The sequence below is a fragment of the Schistocerca piceifrons genome, chromosome 8, assembly GCF_021461385.2.
Source record: "Schistocerca piceifrons isolate TAMUIC-IGC-003096 chromosome 8, iqSchPice1.1, whole genome shotgun sequence".
NCBI lineage: Eukaryota > Metazoa > Arthropoda > Insecta > Orthoptera > Acrididae > Schistocerca > Schistocerca piceifrons.
Genome location: NC_060145.1, coordinates 241,634,005 through 241,655,806, shown reverse-complemented (window position 1 = coordinate 241,655,806; position 21,802 = coordinate 241,634,005).

Below are 21,802 nucleotides of genomic sequence, written 5' to 3'. Positions count from 1 at the left end.
GTGCTGTGAGAGGGCGTGGCCGCCGCCTCCACCGAGACACTACGACTAGAGTCACGTGGATGGTAATAAAACGTTCTGGATATTGATGCTGTTTACTTTAGCTGCTAGCAGTCTGTTCCTTTGACCCTGTACACCATCATGAACCAATCCCGCAGAGAAGTGCTCTTACACTACTAGACCGCTTCAACCACTCCCCCGACCGTCACCCACACGCTTCTTTTCATGCTTGGTGTCGTGTCCTAAACACAAAATTATTTATATGGCCCTTACCATCCAACGCTGTTGTGGCCCATACCACCCTACTGACACCACAATTAAAACATACAAATGCAGGACTTAGATGACACAAAATAATAAAAATACAACACAATAAATAAAATACAATACAGTAATAAAAATAATAACAAAATTCTGCAGGACACTACTAATTTTCCATTAATTCGGCCGTGAGTTCCAAAATTCCTCCGTCTCGATGGCCTTACCACTTGCGGCGTACAGGCCTTGGTGCAAGGATTGGGCAGGTTTCTTCAAATCAGGAGATGTTACACTCAACACTCTATAACCATTAAAATTATCATAAAAATTACAAAAATTAAAATGTAAACAATGCTGAGAGGTTTCCAAAAGCTGCATAGCTGGATGAAGGTGCTTTATTCGTAACTACTGGTTTCACGTCAATACAGACGCATCTTCAGCTTTGTAATGGATGTCTTTGTTGTGGTCTTCAGTCCAGAGACTGGTTTGATGCAGCTCTCCATGCTACTCTATCCTGTGCAAGCTTCTTCATCTCCCTGTACCTACTGCAACCTACATCCTTCTGAATCTTCTTAGTGTATTCATCTCTTAGTCTCGCTCTACGATTTTTATCCTCCACGCTGCGCTCCAATACTAAATTGGTGATCCCTTGATGCCTCAGAACATCTCCTGCCAACCGATCCCTTCTTCTAGTCAAGTTGTGCCGCAAATTTCTCTTCTCCCCAATTCTAGTCAATACGTTCTCATTAGTTATGCGATCTACCCATCTAATCTTCAGCATTCTTCTGTAGCACCACATTTCAAATGCTTCTATTCTCTTCTTGTCCAAACTATTTATCCTCCATGTTTCACTTCCATACATGGCTACACTCCATACAAACACTTTCAGAAACGTCTTCCTGACACTTAAATCTATACTCGATGTTAACAAATTTCTCTTCTTCAGAAACGCTTTCCCTGCCATTGCCAGTCTACATTTTGTATCCTCTCTACTTCGACCATCATCAGTTATTTTGCTCCCCAAATAGCAAAACTCCCCCTCAGCATCGCCTTACTTAATTCGACTACATCCCTTTATCCTCGTTTTGCTTTTGTTAATGTTCACCTTATATCCTCCTTTCAAGACACTGTCCATTCCGTTCAACTGATCTTCCAGATCCTTTGCTGTCTCGGACAAAATTACAATGTCATCGGCGAACCTCAAAGTTTTTATTTCTTCTTCATGGATTTTGATACCTACTCCGAATTTTTCTTTTGTTTCCTTTACTGCTTGCTCAATATACAGATTGAATAACATCGGGGGTAGACTACAACCCTGTCTTACTCCGTTCCCAACCACTGCTTCCCTTTCGTGCCCCTCGACTCTTATAACTGTCATCTGGTTTCTCTTCTAATTGTAAATAGCCTTTCGCTCCCTGTGTTTTACCCCTGCCACCTTCAGAATTTGAAAGAGAGTATTCGAGTCAACATTGTCAAAAGCTTTCTCTAATACGAATGCTGGAAACTTTGGGTTTTCCTTTCCTTAATCTATTTTCTAATATAAGTCGTTTGGTGAGTATTGCCTCACGCGTTCCAACATTTCTATGGAATCCAAACTGATCTTCACCCAGTATAATGGATATATTCCCATTATAAACATGAAGATACGTCTGTACTGACTTGAAACCGATAGATACGAATAGAGCACCTTCATTCAGCTATGCGGCTTTTGGAAACATATCAGCATTCTTGACTTGTTTATTGTTATGTTTTTTGTGATAATTTGAACGGTTATTCAGTGTTGAGCGTTTTTTTATTGTTACAATGTCTTCGAGCTGTGGTTTCTTTCCCCAGAAAGTTGTTTGATGTTGTGGCTCCTGAAAGTAATCACACTCACAGAACTCATCTTCACTCCTGAAGCCCCTCTTGCTAAGGCTTGACTTGCATCGTGACACTCCCGTCCTCAGGCAGTTTAATGCCTTCCATGTCACTTACCGGCAGGTGAAGTATGACGGCATGCTCCTCTCTGACGTTGCCTTAACCCTTTCGGTTAATTAATTTCGCCGTAACTCTGTTCGGCGAGTTTCAAGTGCTGACGGAATTGCTGATTTTCTGCGTATGACGCTCCTACTTGAACTCAGCCTAGCTTTTTGTGATTCATGTCCGAAAAGGGGGTGTCTGGCATCAATTTCCTTCTTCTTTTTCTCCATTTCTGCGGCTGTTCTTCTGCTGACGTCAGGTGGCACTATATCTGTAATTTGATCAATTTTGGTGACAGGAGTAGATCGTAGGTGTCCAGTTCCATTCAACGCTTTATCCACCTGTCTGGTAAGTGTGCAGTTCCGCCAGTTGGTGCTGCGTATTCTGCTGTAGAGAAGTATAATGCCAGAGCAGATGTACAGAGCACTTTTGGCTGCGGTGCCAGTAATTTTACTTAGAATGTTGATCCGGGCAGATACTTTTACTTTGTTTCTCGGCTGTGACCTCTGAATGTGTGAGTACGGTTCAACTTTACTTGAAGTACCGGAGTGGCGTGTTATTGCCTTCTCAGGGTACTATTTAACGTCGTCCTTGCTTCCCGGTTCCTGAGATGAAGGGCACTGACCGGCGTCTTTCCGGGATTTGGCCTGAGTTGGTTATCATTATAATACTTGCCGAGATCTGCGAGAGCTGCTGTCAGCTTCATCTCAACTTCCTCAAAATTTTGTATTGAACTGTTGTTGTTGTATCATCTGTGTAAATAAATGTTCTTGTCCCCGGGTTGATGATGAAAATTACACCTTTCAGCAGCTAACACTCATCTACATCTACATGACCATTCTGCAATTCACAACTAAATGCCTGTCAGAGGGTTAATCGAACTATCTTCAAGCAATTCTCTACCGTTCCATTCTCGAACAGCGTGCAGGAAAAACGAAAACGTGAATCTTTCCGTGCGAGCTCTGTTTTCTCTTATTTTCTTACACTGATTATTTCTACGTATGTATATACAACAAAATTTTTTCACATTCGGAGAAGAACACTGGAGATTGAAATTTCAAGAGGAGATCCTACCGCAACAAAAAATACCTAAATTTTAACGAATGCCATCCCAATCGACGTATCTTATGTCTTGTACTCTCTCCCCTGTTTCGCGATAATACGTACAAAACCAGCTGTCCTTCTTTGAAATTTTTCGGTGTCTTCTGTCACTCCTATCTGATGCGAATCTCAATCTGTGCAGCAATACTCAAGATGAGGTCGGACAAGCCTGGTGTAGGCAGATCGACTGCAAATCGACGTCAATGATATGAGTCTGTAATTTACCGAATTACTCCTATTTACTTTCTTCAATACTGGTGTGACCTATGCAACTTTCCAGTCTTTAGGTATGGACCTTTCCACGGGGAGACTTTTATCTACTCAGTGTTCTGCTAATAAAACGCGGTCTTTGATTCACTTTCTCCACAACATTATCTATATGAACGTTCCAATATAAGTTATTCTTTATTGTAATGCCTAAGTATTTACTTGAATTCACAGCCTTTATATATTTGTGATTTATTGTGTAACCAAAATTTAGCGGATTCCTTTTACTATTCTTGTAAATTCCTTGGCATTTTTAATTATTTAGAGTCAATTGCCGCTTTTCGCACCATACTGATATCTAAATCATTTTGCAATTGGTTTTATCATTTGATGACTTTACCAGGCCGTAAGTCACAGCACTATCTGTAAACAATCTAAGAGAGGGTCTCCTAAATGGTTTATATAGTTCAGGAGCGGCACAGGGCGTGTAACAATTCCTTGGGAATCACCGTTTATGAGTTCTGCTTCACTCGATGACTTTCCGTCGGTTCCTACGAACTGAGTTTCTTCTGACAGAAAAACACGAATCCAGTAGCACAACTGGCACGATACTTTGTAGATACGCAAGTTGATATTGAGTCCCTTGTGAGAAACGGTGTCAAAAATCTTCTGGAAATCTAAAAATATGCAATCGAGATCCCATGCCGATAGCACTCACTACTTCATGTGAATAAAGAGCTAATTACGTTTCATTTTCTGAATAATCCGCTCCGATAGCTGAGTGGTCAGCGTGACGGATTGCCGTCCTACGGACCTGAGTTCGATTCTCGGCTGGGTCGGGGATTTTCTCCGCTCAGGGACTGGGTGTTGTGCTGTCTTCATCATTTCATCGCCATCCGGCGCGCAGGTCGCCCAATGTGTCGTCGAATGTAGTTAGACCTGCATCAAGGCGGCCGGAGCTGCCCCGCAAGGGGCCTCCCGGCCAATGACGCCAAACGCTCATCTCCATTTCCATCTTCTGAATACATGTTGGCTATTTGTTAACAAACCGTTTTCTTGGAGGTAATTCATAATGTTCGAACACAGTATATGTTCCAGAATCTGACTGCAAATCGAGGTCAATGGTATGAGTCTGTAATTTACCGAATTACTCCTATTTACTTTCTCCAGCACTGGTGTGACCTATGCAATTTTCCAGTCATTAGGTACGGATATTAGCGAGTGGTTATATATTTTTGCCAAGTGTGGAGCTGTAGTATCAGATTACTCTGGAAGAAACCTGACTGCTATACAATCTGGACCAGAGGTCTTGCCTTTGTTAAGTGATTTAAGCTGCTTCGCTTCCCGACGATATCTACTCCTAAGCTTCTCATATTGTCAGTGGTTGTTGATTCGTATTCTGGAATATTGATTTCGTCTTCTTTGCCGAAAGAATTTTGAATAACTTTGTTTAGTAACTCTTCTTTAGTGGCACTGCCATCGGCAACATTGCCATTGCCATCGCGCATTGGAGATATTGTGTCTTGCAGCTGGTCTATTTTACGTACGGCCTGGATCTATTTAGATTGTTTGAAGGATTTCGGGAAAGAGTTTCTTTGTGTAAACTATTAAAAGCATGTCTCCCAAATTAAAATAAAATTTACTCTTGACACAAACTCAACAGCTACACCACCCAAGTTCTAGCGAATAGAGGAATGATGTCTGTGCTTTATTCCAAGGACTGCACGCATACGCTGTTTTGTGGCAAACCTGAGAAGTACTGAGTGGCCCATACTACCCGCCGGCTTACACGAACTGCCATTCCTCTAATGATCACTCCTCTGAATGTGGACTGAATTCGAATCCCGATTAATTCGTCTTTAGTTTAAGATATCATATCGGCCACTTCTTAAAGAACAAACGTGGACTATCGTAAAGCTTTGTCGGCGGTATAAATTGTGGACAGTACGTTATGCGCTCAGCTTGTCGTGTTCCACTGGAGCCAGCATCCAAGTGCGGTCTGCCCAATGCATCGCCGAGTAGGAATCCCTCTGTTTCGGATACGGCTTAATTAACTACATTTTTTTTGAATCACTGTGTGTAGTACTCTTCGAGAAAGTACATATTTCAGTGTAATGTTTGATGAAGTTCCCGATATAAGTCTGCAGACGGAGAGTCACATTTGCGCCCTATTCTCAGAAGCCTTTCTGGTTTCAGCTTTTGATCTCTGGCGAAGCTTGCAACTTCCATTTCGGAGGCATATAGCTGGATTGGTACGCTTAAGTTCTTCCGCTGAAACATCACAGTTTTCTGACTTTGAACTACGAAAAGAAGCTCCATAACATATCTGAAGCAAAGAATCTTCATTTGTCAGTGCCAGATGTTGACTTAATGTGTGTAATAGAAAAATTGCATTCTTGTCTGTAAATTTTGTAGCTACGACTCCTGTGTAAACTAACCGCAGTAAGACTTACTTCGGCGACGCCAATGACTGGCTGAGGTCCAACTTATTCTGGTGCTATGGTCGGATGTTATGTAACAACCACCAGCTGTATCAGCTAACCTGAAACGGAAGGCTGTCGAAACCTTCAGATACTGGCAAAGCCTGTTTCTGCAGTCCACCGAATGTGTGCTCGACCTTGGAGAAACACAAAGAAAGAAACTGAGATGCTGAAGGGCCACAATAATTATATAAAACATAGGTAGTATCGTAGAGTCTTAAAACATTGTATGCAAGGTTCAAAGGCTTATACACCTTTCACATACTGTGTGTTACCTTTCACCAGACCATGAAGACGGAAGTTCATTCAAACTATTTCGGGAAGAAGAGATGAGGGAGATAAAAAGGCCCATCCTCTCTGTGAGAAGTATAAATCCAGCATTTTCAGTGTACCTTTTAATGTTACAACCGGAGAAAGTGCAGGACCATTGCTTAATCGTTACCGTATTCAGTTACGATTCAACGTAACTGTACGAAGCAGAGAAACTATGGATGGTAAGATGAGATGATAATTTTATGCAAGAGTCACTAATGGTGTCTGATAGCACTGTAAGGCGCTCTTCTGCATTCGTCAGGCCGGACGCAGTGGCCGAGCGGTTCTAGGCGCTTCATTCTGAAACCGCCCGACTGCTACGGTCGCAGTTTCGAATTCTGCCTTGGGCATGGATGTGTGTGATGTCCTTAGGTTAGTTAGGTTTAAGTAGTTCTAATTTCTAGGGCACTGATGACCTCAGATGTTAAGTCCCATGGTGCTAAGAGTCATTTGAACCATTTTTTTTTTTTTTTTTTTTTTTTTTTTTTTTTTTTTTTTTTTTTTTTTTTTGCATTCGTCAGAAGTGGGCTGTGTAACACACCAGTGTGTCTCGCCGAAGGACACAGAACTGGAGGAACAGCAAACTCGCGCATTGGAACGTAGCAAAGTGAGAACAAATGTTAGTGTGACACGCATCATGGTATTGATCGTTCCTGAATTTAAAGGTAACTCCTATGCAGATTAATGAATGGAGCATTTCATTCAGTCTTGGATTCTGGTTGTCAACAAGACGCAATATGGATTACTGAGGTCAATGGTTTCTTTGGCTAGACTGGCCGTATTAATAGACCTATACAGAAATACTGACTTGTTTGGTAAAAGAGGCTACTCAGTGAGAACTTTTAAAGCAAAACGCTCAGGTTTTCCGTAATTTCTATAAATCAGATTATTTCTTTAAAAAGGCTAAGGTAACGTTGCTGATGATGTATCGACCGTCGAACTGTGCAGGACACGTGCTTCTTTGGATTCCACCTACCTCGTCTGTAAAAACACGGTGAAATTTTTTCATTGGTTTCGTACCTTAAAAGTGGCTGACATTTATTGAAATTCAGGTCAGACACTGTCACCTACTAAGAAACTCTTAATTTCTATTGTGCTTCGATGGCTACTGATGGTCATCAAACACAAGGAAGTTTTCAATTACAGAATCAATGTGAATATGTACATGACGTTCCACCTCAGTCTGCGTAACATCGTAAAAATGAAATGGGCAAACAGAAATCAGCCCGTAACAAGATTTAAAATCTGTTTGTTGAGTTCTGTTTGCACTCCGTGTTTCTGGACAATGGCACTAAGTATACAACAAGGTTTAAAGTCTATTTATCGAGCTCTGTTATTCAGTTCCTGTTTCTTACTTTATGGAGAGCAAATAGAACGTTATGTGTACTGGGTCATAAAATGTATTTAGTACTTTGAGGGGTGGTAGTATGGACCGAAACAAGAAACAAATGTCCACCTAAGCATGGGCTTTAAAATACACGCTTTAAGAGCTATGAGCATATGTCCATATTCGCTACTGTGAAATGTATATCTTCTACTCCCGGCTCTTTGCTGTTTGAAACCACCTACAGAATGCAGTAAATAAATGAGAACAGATTATTCTGTTTCTGCAAACAGCAGTTCTTCGAATGTAATCTCCTTGCTACAACATTCGACGTATACTTGAGAGCCATCGCTAACGGAGATGCTCAGTATGGTATCCACTCGTAGTCTTAGGGAATCAAGCACCCTTTGAAAACTCCGAGTTGGTGACTAATGCGATGGAAGGCGTTGAGAACACCACATTCCTGTGTCCTTAATCATTAATTGGACTTGCACACACATTAAGATTTCAAGTGTCCCCACAAAGAAAAATACAAAGGACTGGAGAAACGAGCTGGCCTGCATACTGGATCTCCCCAATCAATCCGCTAGGTGTTTTCGGACATTTCGGAGAAAATAAGCTGGTGATCCATTATGCGTAAACCACATCTACAGCCGTTGTTGGAACGGTACCTTCTCTAGCAGGACAGGCAGTTGGTTTTAAAGGAACTGACGATACCTTGCACCATTCAACCTGTTTGGAGTGTGTAAGGGCCCGTTAGTCGATCGCCAATAATTCCTGCCCTCACGTTAATTGAAACTCGGCGCTCATGCGTTGATTCTTAAATTGCGTGTAGATCTGAAATCAGCTCTCACATGTTGATTATGAAAATTTACAGTTCCATCTCACGTGAAACCAGCCTTGTCTGTAAACAGTATCTTGGTTGTGAAAAGTGTCTCTTCACCAAAGATCGCGTCCTACCATTTCCTGTGTGACTTCTGTTATGCTGGTAAATACAAAGATGAAAGTACAATGTAAAAGCATTTTATAAACTTATCAAAACACAAAGTGGTTCCATTAGGACTAATGTATGCGCCGCACTTACACACAACTGTGAATACGGTTTACATGAGCAACTCCAGCAGGTGTTTACTGCATGCTCTACAGAATGGAAAACAACAGAGGAATAAGTGCTCATTTGTTCTTTCTAAATTCTGTAGATATTTCGTAACAGCAAAGACCTTGCTTACAAGGGAACCTCCCCATCACACCCCCCTCAGATTTAGTTATAAGTTGGCAGAGTGGATAGGCCTTGAAAAACTGAACACAGATAAATCTAGAAAACAGGAAGAAGTTGTGTGGAACTATGAAAAAAATTAGCAAAATATACGAACTGTGTAGTCCACGTGCAACATATGCAACTTCAAGGGTAATTTGCAGTCAGGAGCGCCGTGGTCCTGTGGTTAGTGCGAACAGCTGTGGAATGACAGGTCCTTGGTTCAAGTCTTCCATCGACTAAAAATTTTAATTTTTTGTTTTCAGACAATTATTATCCGTCCGTCCGATGCGGTCACTTTTTTGGGAGTGATAATCACATCCACAGGAAAACCTAAATCGGGCAAGATAGAAGAATCTTTTTACCCATTCGCCAAGTGTACAAGTTAGGTGGGTCGACAACATATTACTATCATGTGACGCACATGCCGTCAACAGTATGGTATAGAATATATCAGACGTGTTTTCCTGTGGAGGAATCGGTTGACCAATGACCTTGCGATGAAATGTTTTCTGTTCCCATTGGAGAGGCACGTCCTTTCGTCTACTAATCGCACGGTTTTGCGGTGCAGTCGCAAAACACAGACACTAAACTTATTACAGTGAACAGAGACGTCAATGAACGAACGGACAGATCATAACTTTGCGAAAATAAAGAAAGTAAATTTTTTACTCAGGGAAGGACTTGAACCATGGACCTCTCATTCCGCAGCTGCTCACGCTAACCACAGGACCACAGCAGTGCCGATTGCGCAATACCCTTGAAGTTGCATATGTTGCACGTGGACTACTCAGTTCGTATATTTTGCTAATTTTTTTCATAGTTCCACACAACTTCTTCCTGTTTTCTCGATTGATCTGTGTTAAGTTTTTCAAGGCCTATCCACTGTACCAACTTCTAGCTAAATCTGAGTGGGGTGCGATGGGGAGGTTCCCTTGTTAGAAGTCATAAGTTTCACAGTAGTTAGACGAAGAATGGATAAGTATACTTCGAGAATCATATTTTTGAGGTAGGGAAGCTTCTTAATCCTGAAGCACCTTCATTATATACTTTGTCACCGGTTACATCCCAAATTTAGCTACCGTCAATTCAATTCAATTCAATTTATTAGCGTCCTAGTAGTACATCATCAAAATGACATAGGAGTTGTCAATAAACATTGCAATTTAAAATACATGTACATGAAAATTTATAATTGAATTTACTTGTCACTTAGACATTACAATTTTAATAGTACTATAAGAACATTAACATAAAAATATACAAGTAGGATAACAACATACAAATAAAAAGCTAGTGATTCTCACATCAAAGATTATTTCCATTCTTACATTAACACTGTTTCACACTTTCATAGAAACAGCAAGTATTTAAATGTGAGCAATTACACATATTTATTATGCCAGGCAAATATTAACTGCGCTTTTTTTGTCAGCCGGCCGGAGTGGCCGAGCGGTTAAAGGCGCTACGGTCGCAGGTTCGAATCCTGCCTCGGGCATGGCTGTGTGTGATGTCCTTAGGTTAGTTAGGTTTAAGTAGTTCTAAGTTCTAGGGGACTTACGACCACAGCAGTTGAGTCCCATAGTGCTCAAAGCCATTTGAACCATTTTATTGTCGATGATTCATAAACTCTTCAATACTGTAAAAAACTATTGCTCAATAACATGTTTTTTAATTCTCTTTTAAATATGTGCAGTTTTGGTATTATTTTTAGTTCTTTGGGGAGAGCACTGTAGAGGACTTTTGTGATACATAGCTGTTTAATAAATTTCTCTGTGGAAATCATTCCTATTCCTCGTTTCGTAGTTGTGAAATTCTCTAATGTAGAAAATTCCTCGTGGTCTTTTAAGAAACATATGCTTTCATATATGTATAAGGATGGTAGTGTCATGATTTTTAATTCTTTGAAAGCATGCCTACAAGGGTCTCTATATCCCATACCTTTTATTATTCTGACTGCCTTCTTTTGTAGTCTAAATGAATGTTTTGTTAGACTGTTGTTCCCCCAAAACTGTACACCGTATCTTAATAAACTGTGCATGAATGAGAAATAAACACATAACACTGTTTTAATATTACATGAGCTTTTAAGCATTCTAAGTATATAACATGGTTGACTTAACATGTTCGACTTAAGAGCATGCAGATTTTTAAATAAAACAAGCGTTATTAACATTCTATATCTTTGTTCTTCATGTCTAAATATTCATTTCTCAACATGGTGATGAACACATTTCTCTCTACGAGAGACCAGACTATTGTTACCGTCGCTGCAGAATGTTAGACTTTGTTCACGGAGCTACAGCCTGGCCGGCCGTTGTGGCCGAGCGGTTCTAGGCGCTTCAATCCGGAACCGCGCCGCTGCTACGGTTGCCGGTTCGAATCCTGCCTCGGGCATGGATGTGTGTGATGTCCTTGGGTTAGTTAGGTTTAAGTAGTTTCTAAATCTAGGGACTCAAGACCTCAGATGTTAAGTCCCATAGTACTTAGAGCCATTTTTTGAGCTACAGCCTCAGCTCTGCTTGCACCGCTTCATCACTATCAAAATTAAGTCCTTGAAGGTACTTTTCAAATTTTGGAAACAGATGCAAATCGGTAGGGGCCAATTCGGGACTCTGTGGAGAATGATCGACGACAGTGAACCCAATGCGTTGGATTGTGACAGATGTCGCATCGCTCGTGCGTGGACGGGCATTGTTATGCTGAAGGAGAGGGTGCTGCATGTGTGGACGAACTCTTCGAATTCGAAACTCGATTACAGCACGCTGTTTCTAACGCACCGACGCGGTTACGTTACACACGGCCATGTTACACGCTACAATTCGGAACCTTGTAGCGGCAGAAGGCTTTACACATGTAGAAATGAAGAACAGGTATGTAGAATGTTGTGAACTTTTGTTTGACGTAAAAAGCTTGAAGAGTTTCCCATAAAAATTCGGTGTCATCGCTTTTGAGCACGTCCTCGTGTACTTTACTAACAATGCAGAATAAATTTCGCGTCTAGTTCCTTGGAAAGGACTAGCGAGCGCGGGAGGTGACTCACTCTACGTTGGATGTCCTTGGCGGTCCGAAGGACACCGGGTCAAGCGGACAACACGTGCAGAATAAATTATTAGGTTAGGAAAAATAAGAAAAAACGGTTATCGCTATGGAGGTACAGTAAGGATACTTGTCATGACGTCACAATATTGAAGCCATTTCCGCCATGTAAGTAGCCTCATACATCAGATTCTGTTGGAAATGTTTTGATAAATAATCCCACCTTGAACCATTTACAGATATAGCAGTAGTTTTGATTATAGCCTAATGGGTAAAGGAATCATATATCATTCGTAAGTGGACTCGTTCACGCGGTATTTTCTTTTATGAACATGAATTTTAGTTGGGCTGGTTACTTTTACTGTAATAGTTTTATCACCGTAATTTGACTTAAGATCTCATATCAATACAACTCGTAGAGCGCTCTGGTTGAATGCTGTGAGAAGGAAATATTGCAGACCGTCCAGACATTGAAAAACATGTTCTCAGTGTTTTGGGTAAGAAGACGCAGACGGAACATCAGTTTCGTCCTTCCGTATCGAGGAAAATGCAGGATTACGGTAGCAGTCCGCTCACAACACGTACTTTCCTTCTTGGTTGTTCGGTACGTGTAAGGAAAGGAAGTTATATCAACGAGGCCAAATGCCTGGTATTACTGGATCAAATAGGCTGTAAGACGAGGCAAACGTCTGAAAATGCCTTCTTGACACTATGTTATTCACGAAAGCACCGTAACATTTGGTAAAAAAAAAATTTAAAAAAAACTTTTGCGTGGACACGACAGAAGTTGAGAAAGTTAGTAACATGGCGGCGACAGCTTCAAAGAGATGTACAGCGTAAGTCTGTGTCATCGCCTCCTCTTATTTACCTCCGTGGTTATAGCATATCTACTACACTTATGGAATTAGTGACATTATGTGACGTAACAGCAAGCAGTAATGTAGTGTTACAGAAGAATGCTAAAGATTGTATCGGTAGATTACGTAACTAATGAGGAGGTATTGAACAGAATTGGGGAGAAGAGGAATTTGTGGCACAACTTGACTAGAAGAAGCGATCTACATCTACGTACATACTCCGCAATCCACCATACGGTGCGTGGCGAAGGGTACCTCGTACCACAATTAGCATCTTCTCTCCTTGTTCCACTCCGAAACAGAACGAGGGAAAAATGATTGCCTATATGCCTCTGTACAAGTCCTAATCTCTCTTATCTTATTTTTGTGGTCTTTCTGCGAAATGTAAGTTGGCGACAGTAAAATTGTACCGCAGTCAGCCTCAAATGCTGGTTCTCTAAATTTCCTCAGTAGCGTTTCACGAAAAGAACGCCTCCTTTCCTCTAGAGACTCCCAACCGAGTTCCTGAAGCATTTCCGTAACACTCGCGTGATGATCAAACCTACCAGTAAAAAATCTAGCAACCCGCCTCTGAATTGCTTCTATGTCCTCCCTCAATCCGACCTGATTGGGATCCCAAACGTTCGAGCAGTACTCAAGAATAGGTCGTATTAGTGTTTTATAAGCAGTCTCCTTTACAGATGAACCACATCTTCCCAAAATTCTGCCAATGAACCGAAGACGACTCTCCGCCTTCCCCACAACTGCCATTACATGCTTGTTCCACTTCATATCGCTCTGCAATGTTACGCCCAATTATTTAATCGACGTGTCTGTGTCAAGTGCTACACTACTAATGGAGAATTCAAAGATTACAGGATTCTTTTTCCTATTCATCTGCATTAATTTACATTTATCTATATTTAGAGTTAGCTGCCATTCTTTACACCAATCACAAATCCTGTCCAAGTCATATTGTATCCTCCTACAGTCACTCAACGACGACACCTTCCCGTACACCACGGCATCATCAGCAAACAGCCGCACATTGCTATCCACCCTATCCAAAAGATCATTTAAGTAGATAAAAACAACAGCGGACCTACCACACTCCTACCTGGGCACTCCAGATGATACCCTCACCTCCGATGAACACTCACCATCGAGGACAACGTACTGGGTTCTATTACTTAAGAAGTCTTCGAGCCACTCACATATTTGAAAACCAATCCCATATGCTCGTACCTTAGTTAGGAGTCTGCGGTGGGGCACCGAGTCAAACGCTTTCCGGAAGTCAAGGAATATGGCATCCGACTGATACCCTTCATCCATGGTTCGCAAGATATCATGTGAAAAAAGGGCGAGTTGAGTTTCGCAGGTGCGATGCTTTCTAAAGCCGTGCTGATGCATGGACAGCAGCTCCTCTGTCTCAAGGAAATTCATTATATTCGAACTGAGAATATGTTCGAGAATCCTGCAACAAACCGATGTTAGGGATATTGGTCTGTAATTTTGAGGATTCGTCCTTCTATCCTTCTTATATACAGGCGTCACCTGCGCTTTCTTCCAGTCGCTCTGGACTTTACGTTGGGCAAGAGATTTGCGGCAAATGCAAACTAAGGAAGGAGCCAATGCAGTAGAGTACTCTCTGTTAGTAGGATATGTTCTGAGGCATCAAGGGATCACCAATTTAGTATTGGAGGAGAGCGTGGAGGGTAAAAAGCGGGAGACCAAGAGATGAATACACTAAGCAGATTCAGAACGATGTAGGTTGCAGTAGGTACTGGGAGATGAAGAAGCTTTCACAGGATAGAGTAGCGTGGAGCGCTGCATCAAACCCGACACTGGATTGAAGACCACAACATCAACAACAACAACAACTTGTGACATGGTGTGCTTCGATCGTTTAGAGAGTGAGTATTTCTCTCTGTAATAACCTTCGAGAGGTATGAACAGAGATACGACCGAAATTTCGCTATACTAACACTCCATATATTACAAAATTGCCTATTATATTGATGTCATACATCACGATAAATAATTGCATCGGTCACAACAACATTTAAATGAATTAAGAAGAAAACGACTTTTCCAGCACTGACAGTGTAGTAGCCTGATATTCGCAGCTGCTTTATGTAAGGATAACTGAGATTCGTTCCCCAGACACTCTCAGCTTCACGACGTGATCAAGGCGAGTGACTCGGTCTTGTGAGTCCAACCGTGGACCGGCTTGTTTAGCTAACTACCAGTCTCATGGTCCGCTGACTGGCTGAAACGAGCTACAAGCAGTTTCCTCCCAAAGCCAGAGACGCAGGTCAGGCATAGAAAAATACTTTTTCAGATATGCGGAACGCATCTTTATCAAACCTTCCACATCAATTTGGATTCCAAACTCGAAACATTTTGTTTCCAACAATGCATCTTTCTACAAGACTATTAGACTGACCGTGTTGTCTGGAGCGTCATCGAAAATCGTAAATATCTGATCCGTGTAACAGATTCTTACATTTGTAACAAGCTATAACATCGTCTTATCCTCACACAATTTCTGGGACATCAGCAGTGGTCTTGGACGGAATTTGCTTCCTAACGTTTCCTCTTCTACCGGAAATATAGCGATATGAAGACAAAACGAATTGTCGCTCTCATCCCTACAAAGCCGCCATGTCGTGACGTTTAAACTACTACGTTTTTACTTAAACTTCGATAACTGAGTGAAACTTCTTAGTTTTTCACTGAAACTGCAGAATGCACTGAACCTTCTTAAACTGATGAATGCTACCGAACCTACTGCACGCTGCTGAGTGAAACTGAACCTACTGTCTCTTTACTTTTTTTTATCATTTCATTTCATTGATCTACAGAGTCTTCCCTGACAAATACAACTCAAACTTATCCTATTCATTTATTACCCGCAATATACAAGCGCAACGGAATCTGACTGCAGATAATGAACACCAAAGAATGGCCCTAATTTAGAAGAAATCCTAACAATAACCCATATGTTTCATAAGTCACGTACCTCACAGAAAATCTTCATGTCACGAACAACATCAAATACGGCAAGCAGCAACTACAGCCAGCTAAATAAAAATATTCTAACTACTGTAGGCTCTAACTACTAGGGGGCATATGATTAGCAAAGGAAAGATTTTGTTGCAGAGCAAACAATGTATTTAGCAGGTTTTACCTTAATCATGTGACATTCAGTTCCAAAATTACATTATTATCAGTAATTACATTTCCCAAACATTAGCAGACACATCAGTCGTCCATTTCCAATCAATACTAAATCTCCATGAAGGACACATGTCCAAACCGTCCGTTCGCGCTAACACGCCTCACCTTCACCACTGTTAACTATTAACTTCCTACTGCGAGTCCTTCCAGCCACAGAGTCTCTTAGGGAGGGCTGTTAGTGATATTAATGCAGTCTATAGCGATAGCGCAGCCAACATAGAAACTTATAAACAGGCTACCTACAACGTTTTGCAAAATACTGAGAAGTTGAGCTGAACAGAGTCTTTAATTTCAAAGTTCGCTGCATTATTTATTTTAGCCAAAGCCCAAATCTGTCTAAATTGAGTCGTTTACTGAGGCCGTGGTTAAGTCTGTTTCACCTTACCTCTTCTGGAGAACAGTCCCCAAGGACAATCTGACGCAGCCTCTACGGCGATTGAAAGAAACGAACAGGAATTATGAATTTCTGTTGCTTCTTTAAACAACGTTGGCCAGACCTGTACAAAGCTTTAGTTTCAGAGCATATTTTTTGGTGATCTTCTGAAAAAAGTGTATAATCTGCTTCTGGCGATTTGACTGTACCTTTTGTTTCTTAAATCAAATGTCTAATGTCTTTTCTTCTGATTAAATCGTACTTCTTGAACCTGTGTACGCTGATTCTTTTAGCCTAATTAGCCATAAGTAGACTCCCCCGTCTCTCCAACCTAGGATTATAACTGACGTTTTGTGCAGGTATTCATCGGCCTTGATAAGCTTTACTGTGAACGCCAGTTCTTAAATTTCTGTCAATACTTATAAGTTCTAGAAAATAAAATGAGAAAAAAATCCCATTATTGACTGTAGGCTGCAATTAATAGCCCACAGCCGAAAAAAACTTAGACCTATGAGAGCCTCTATTCTCTATAAGATTACACAGCGTACATCTCATCAACGTCAGAAAATTTTATGCCAAATTTCAAGCCCTAAATGCAGAAAGCTGCAACATGTGAAACGGTCGTGAAAGCGTGCACAGAATACTTGCAGCTGTGTGCGGCCTACTGGGGCTTGAACCAATGCACAGGCCGTAGAATACGACGAGATGGGCTAGGCCGCACCACCCAGACCATCAAATGGCTCAAATGGTTCAAATGGCTCTGATTATTACGGGACTTAACATCTGAGGTCATCAGTCCCCTAGAACTTAGAACTACTTAAACCTAACTAGCCTAAGGACAACATACACATCCATGCCCGAGGCAGGATTCGAACCCGCGATCGTAGCGGTCGCGCGGTTCCAGACTGAAGCACCTAGAACCGCACGGCCACACCAGCCGGCCCCAGACCATCTCCCGAGAAGATCGACACCTCATCCGAATGGCACTGCAGGACAGATTTGTGTCCTCCTCGGCTCCTGGCGCAACAGTGGAACCTCGTAACACACTATCAGGCACGGGTTACGTGCGTGTCGTCCACTTCTCCGCCTACCTTTGACGAATGTGCGGAAACATGTTAGACGGCAGTGGTGTATGGAACGACGTCACTGGGGACAGGAATAGCATCAGATAGTGTTTTCAGTCGAATCTGAGCAGCCGTATTAAATTGTTTGCAGATGATGCTGTCATTTATTGCCTAGTAAACTCATCAGAAGAAAAAATAAACTGCAAAAAATTTAGAACAGATATTTGAGTGGTACGAAAATTGGCAATTAACCCTAAATAATGAAAAGTGTGACGTCATCCACATGAGTGCTAAAAGGAAAGTAACTTCGGTACAGTATAAATCAGTCTAATCTGGCCGTAAGAAATTACAATCACGAACAATTTAAATTGGAAAGAAGACATAGAAAATGTTGTGGGGAAGGCAAACCAAAGACTGTGTATTATTGGCAGAAAACTTACAAAATGTAACACATCTGCTAAAGAGACTCCCTACACTACGCTTGTCAGTCCTCAATTGGAGTATTGCTGCGCGGTCTGGGATCTTTACCAGAGAGGATTAACAGAGTACACAGAGAAAGTTCAAAGGAGAGCAGCACGTTCTGTATTATCGCCTAATGTCACGGCCATGATAAAGGGTTTGTGATGGACATACCTAAAAAAGACGTTTTTTGCTTCTCACGAAATTTCAATCACCAAATTTCTCCTCCGAATGCGAAAATATTTTGTTTACGCCGACCTACATAGTGAGAAACGACCATCGTAATAAAATATGGGAAATGGGAGCTTACACGGAAAAATATAGGTGTTCGTTTTTTCAACGCGCTGTTCGAGAGTGGAATAATAGAGAGTTATTGTGAAAATGGTTCGACGAATTCTATGCCAGTCGCTTACGTGTGATTTGCAGAGTATCCATGTAGGTGTAGAGATGTAGATAGATTCAGGTTCTGTTTGTTTGAAAATGATGGTCGCATTTTGGTTTCCCACAGACAGGGGGTGTGGCATCACAGTCACTGCATTCGGGCGAGACATGCACCACCAACTCAAGGCCTTACGATGTACTGTGCTGTTGAATACAACCACAAATCATACACTCCTGGAAATGGAAAAAAGAACACATTGACACCGGTGTGTCAGACCCACCATACTTGCTCCGGACACTGCGAGAGGGCTGTACAAGCAATGATCACACGCACGGCACAGCGGACACACCAGGAACCGCGGTGTTGGCCGTCGAATGGCGCTAGCTGCGCAGCATTTGTGCACCGCCGCCGTCAGTGTCAGCCAGTTTGCCGTGGCATACGGAGCTTCATCGCAGTCTTTAACACTGGTAGCATGCCGCGACAGCGTGGACGTGAACCGTATGTGCAGTTGACGGACTTTGAGCGAGGGCGTATAGTGGGCATGCGGGAAGCCAGGTGGACGTACCGCCGAATTGCTCAACACGTGGGGCGTGAGGTCTCCACAGTACATCGATGTTGTCGCCAGTGGTCGGCGGAAGGTGCACGTGCCCGTCGACCTGGGACCGGACCGCAGCGACGCACGGATGCACGCCAAGACCGTAGGATCCTACGCAGTGCCGTAGGGGACCGCACCGCCACTTCCCAGCAAATTAGGGACACTGTTGCTCCTGGGGTATCGGCGAGGACCATTCGCAACCGTCTCCATGAAGCTGGGCTACGGTCCCGCACACCTTTAGGCCGTCTTCCGCTCACGCCCCAACATCGTGCAGCCCGCCTCCAGTGGTGTCGTGACAGGCGTGAATGGAGGGACGAATGGAGACGTGTCGTCTTCAGCGATGAGAGTCGCTTCTGCCTTGGTGCCAATGATGGTCGTATGCGTGTTTGGCGCCGTGCAGGTGAGCGCCACAATCAGGACTGCATACGACCGAGGCACACAGGGCCAACAGCCGGCATCATGGTATGGGGAGCGATCTCCTACACTGGCCGTACACCACTGGTGATCGTCGAGGGGACACTGAATAGTGCACAGTACATCCAAACCGTCATCGAACCCATCGTTCTACCATTCCTAGACCGGCAAGGGAACTTGCTGTTCCAACAGGACAATGCACGTCCGCATGTATCCCGTGCCACCCAACGTGCTCTAGAAGGTGTAAGTCAACTACCCTGGCCAGCAATATCTCCGGATCTGTCCCCCATTGAGCATGTTTGGGACTGGATGAAGCGTCGTCTCACGCGGTCTGCACGTCCAGCACGAACGCTGGTCCAACTGAGGCGCCAGGTGGAAATGGCATGGCAAGCCGTTCCACAGGACTACATCCAGCATCTCTACGATCGTCTCCATGGGAGAATAGCAGCCTGCATTGCTGCGAAAGGTGGATATACACTGTACTAGTGCCGACATTGTGCATGCTCTGTTGCCTGTGTCTATGTGCCTGTGGTTCTGTCAGTGTGATCATGTGATGTATCTGACCCCAGGAATGTGTCAATAAAGTTTCCCCTTCCTGGGACAATGAATTCACGGTGTTCTTATTTCAATTTCCAGGAGTGTAGTTGGTGCCTGTCCTGGGCGCTTTGTGCGCGATACACCAGGCACCATTTTTCGGCAAGACGATGCCCGACCATGTGTTACTGCACGAACACGTGCCTTGTCGGTGTCACAGGATGTCAGCCTTGCCTTGGCCAGCCAGTTCACCAGACTTGCCGCCAATCGAAACTGTGTGGATATGGTGAAAGGATGGGTGCAGCGCTATGACACAACACCAACCACCACAGAGGAACTTTCGAACCACGTGAATGCAGCATGGTTGGCTATACTACAGGACGCCATTCGCGCCTTATACGCGTCGATGCCATCACGCGTGGAGGAAGTTATCAGGGATCATGGCGGACCCTTCCCTACTAGGCAACAGGTTACATGCGTAACCGAGGTGACTGAAATGCTCGTCATTTCTGCAGAACATACTAAGGCCTGTGAATATGAACGTCCTGTCTCTAGTCGTTTAAGGTGTTCTATTTTTTTCCCCTGAACATGAGTGTATCAGCAACAGAAATTGGGATGGAATGATTTGATTGTTAAGAAAATTGCAAAGGGCAATGAAAGAATGTATGTTGGACCGGACCCTTGCATTCCGCAAATAACTAAGCTATTTAACGTGGATTACAGATCGCCCAAAAAGTATTTAAAATACGCATAATGACTTCCGACCTAGTAACAAAGTCTTCCTTCTCTCATATTGAGCCGGCCAGAGTGGCCGAGCGGTTCTAGGCGCTACAGTCTGGAACCGCGCGAACGCTACGGTCGCAGGTTTGAATCCTGCCTCGGGCATGGATGTGTGTGATGTCCTTAGGTTAGTTAGGTTTAAGTAGTTCTAAGTTCTAGGGGACTGATGACCTCAGAAGTTAAGTCCCATAGTGCTCAGAGCCATTTGAACCATTTTGAACTAACCTAAGGACATCGCACACATCCATGCCCGAGGCAGGATTCTGACCTGCGACCGTAGCAGGCGCGCGGTTCCAGACTGAAGCGCCTAGAACCGCTCGTCCACAGCGGCCGGCTCTCATGCTCTCCTTGCTTCATCTGGTATGCGCTCTTTTGCTTCCAGAGTATGAAATTACTTCAATTTGTCGACTGCGTGGCTCCCAATTTTTTACAATGACTCTCATTTATAATTAGTTACTTACGATAATGTTGACTGGACTACATTATTCAAAATTTTGAAGAGAGCAATGATACAATACACGGAGTGGAAGGCAATTTTCAATTTTTGCAGGAACCAGACAGCCGTTCTAAGATTAGGATATGAAAGGGGAACAGTGGATGCCAAAGGAGTGACACAGGCTTGTAGCCTATCCGCGCTGTCGTTTAATTTCGATATCGAACAAGCTGTAAAGGAAACGAAGGAGAAATCTGGATACGAAAATAAAGTACTCGAAGGAGAAATAAACACTTCGAGCTTCACCGATTACGCTGTTACTATTGTCAGAGGCGGCAATGTGCTTGGAAGAGCAGCTGCTCAGATTGGATAGTGTCTTGAAGAGAGATTACAAGGTGAACATAAAGAAAAGCAAGACAAATCATGAATGTACTCAAGTTAAATTAGCTGATGCTGTGGGAATTAGATTAGCCAATATCTGGCAATAGGAAACTAAAAGTGATAGATGAGTTTTGCTATTTGAGCCGGAACCAGCCGCACAGTGCATGACTGCAGCGCCTTAGACCGCTCGGGGAAATTTGTTAATATCGAAAATAAATTAGTAATTTAATAATAATAATAATAAAAATAAAAATAATAATGAATATAAGTATTAGGTAGTCTTCTGTAAAGGTTGGTGACACTGTCTATATTGTTTATTTATCGTATGGCAGCACATATACAAAGACTGCAAATTACTATATGTCAACATTTAAGAACA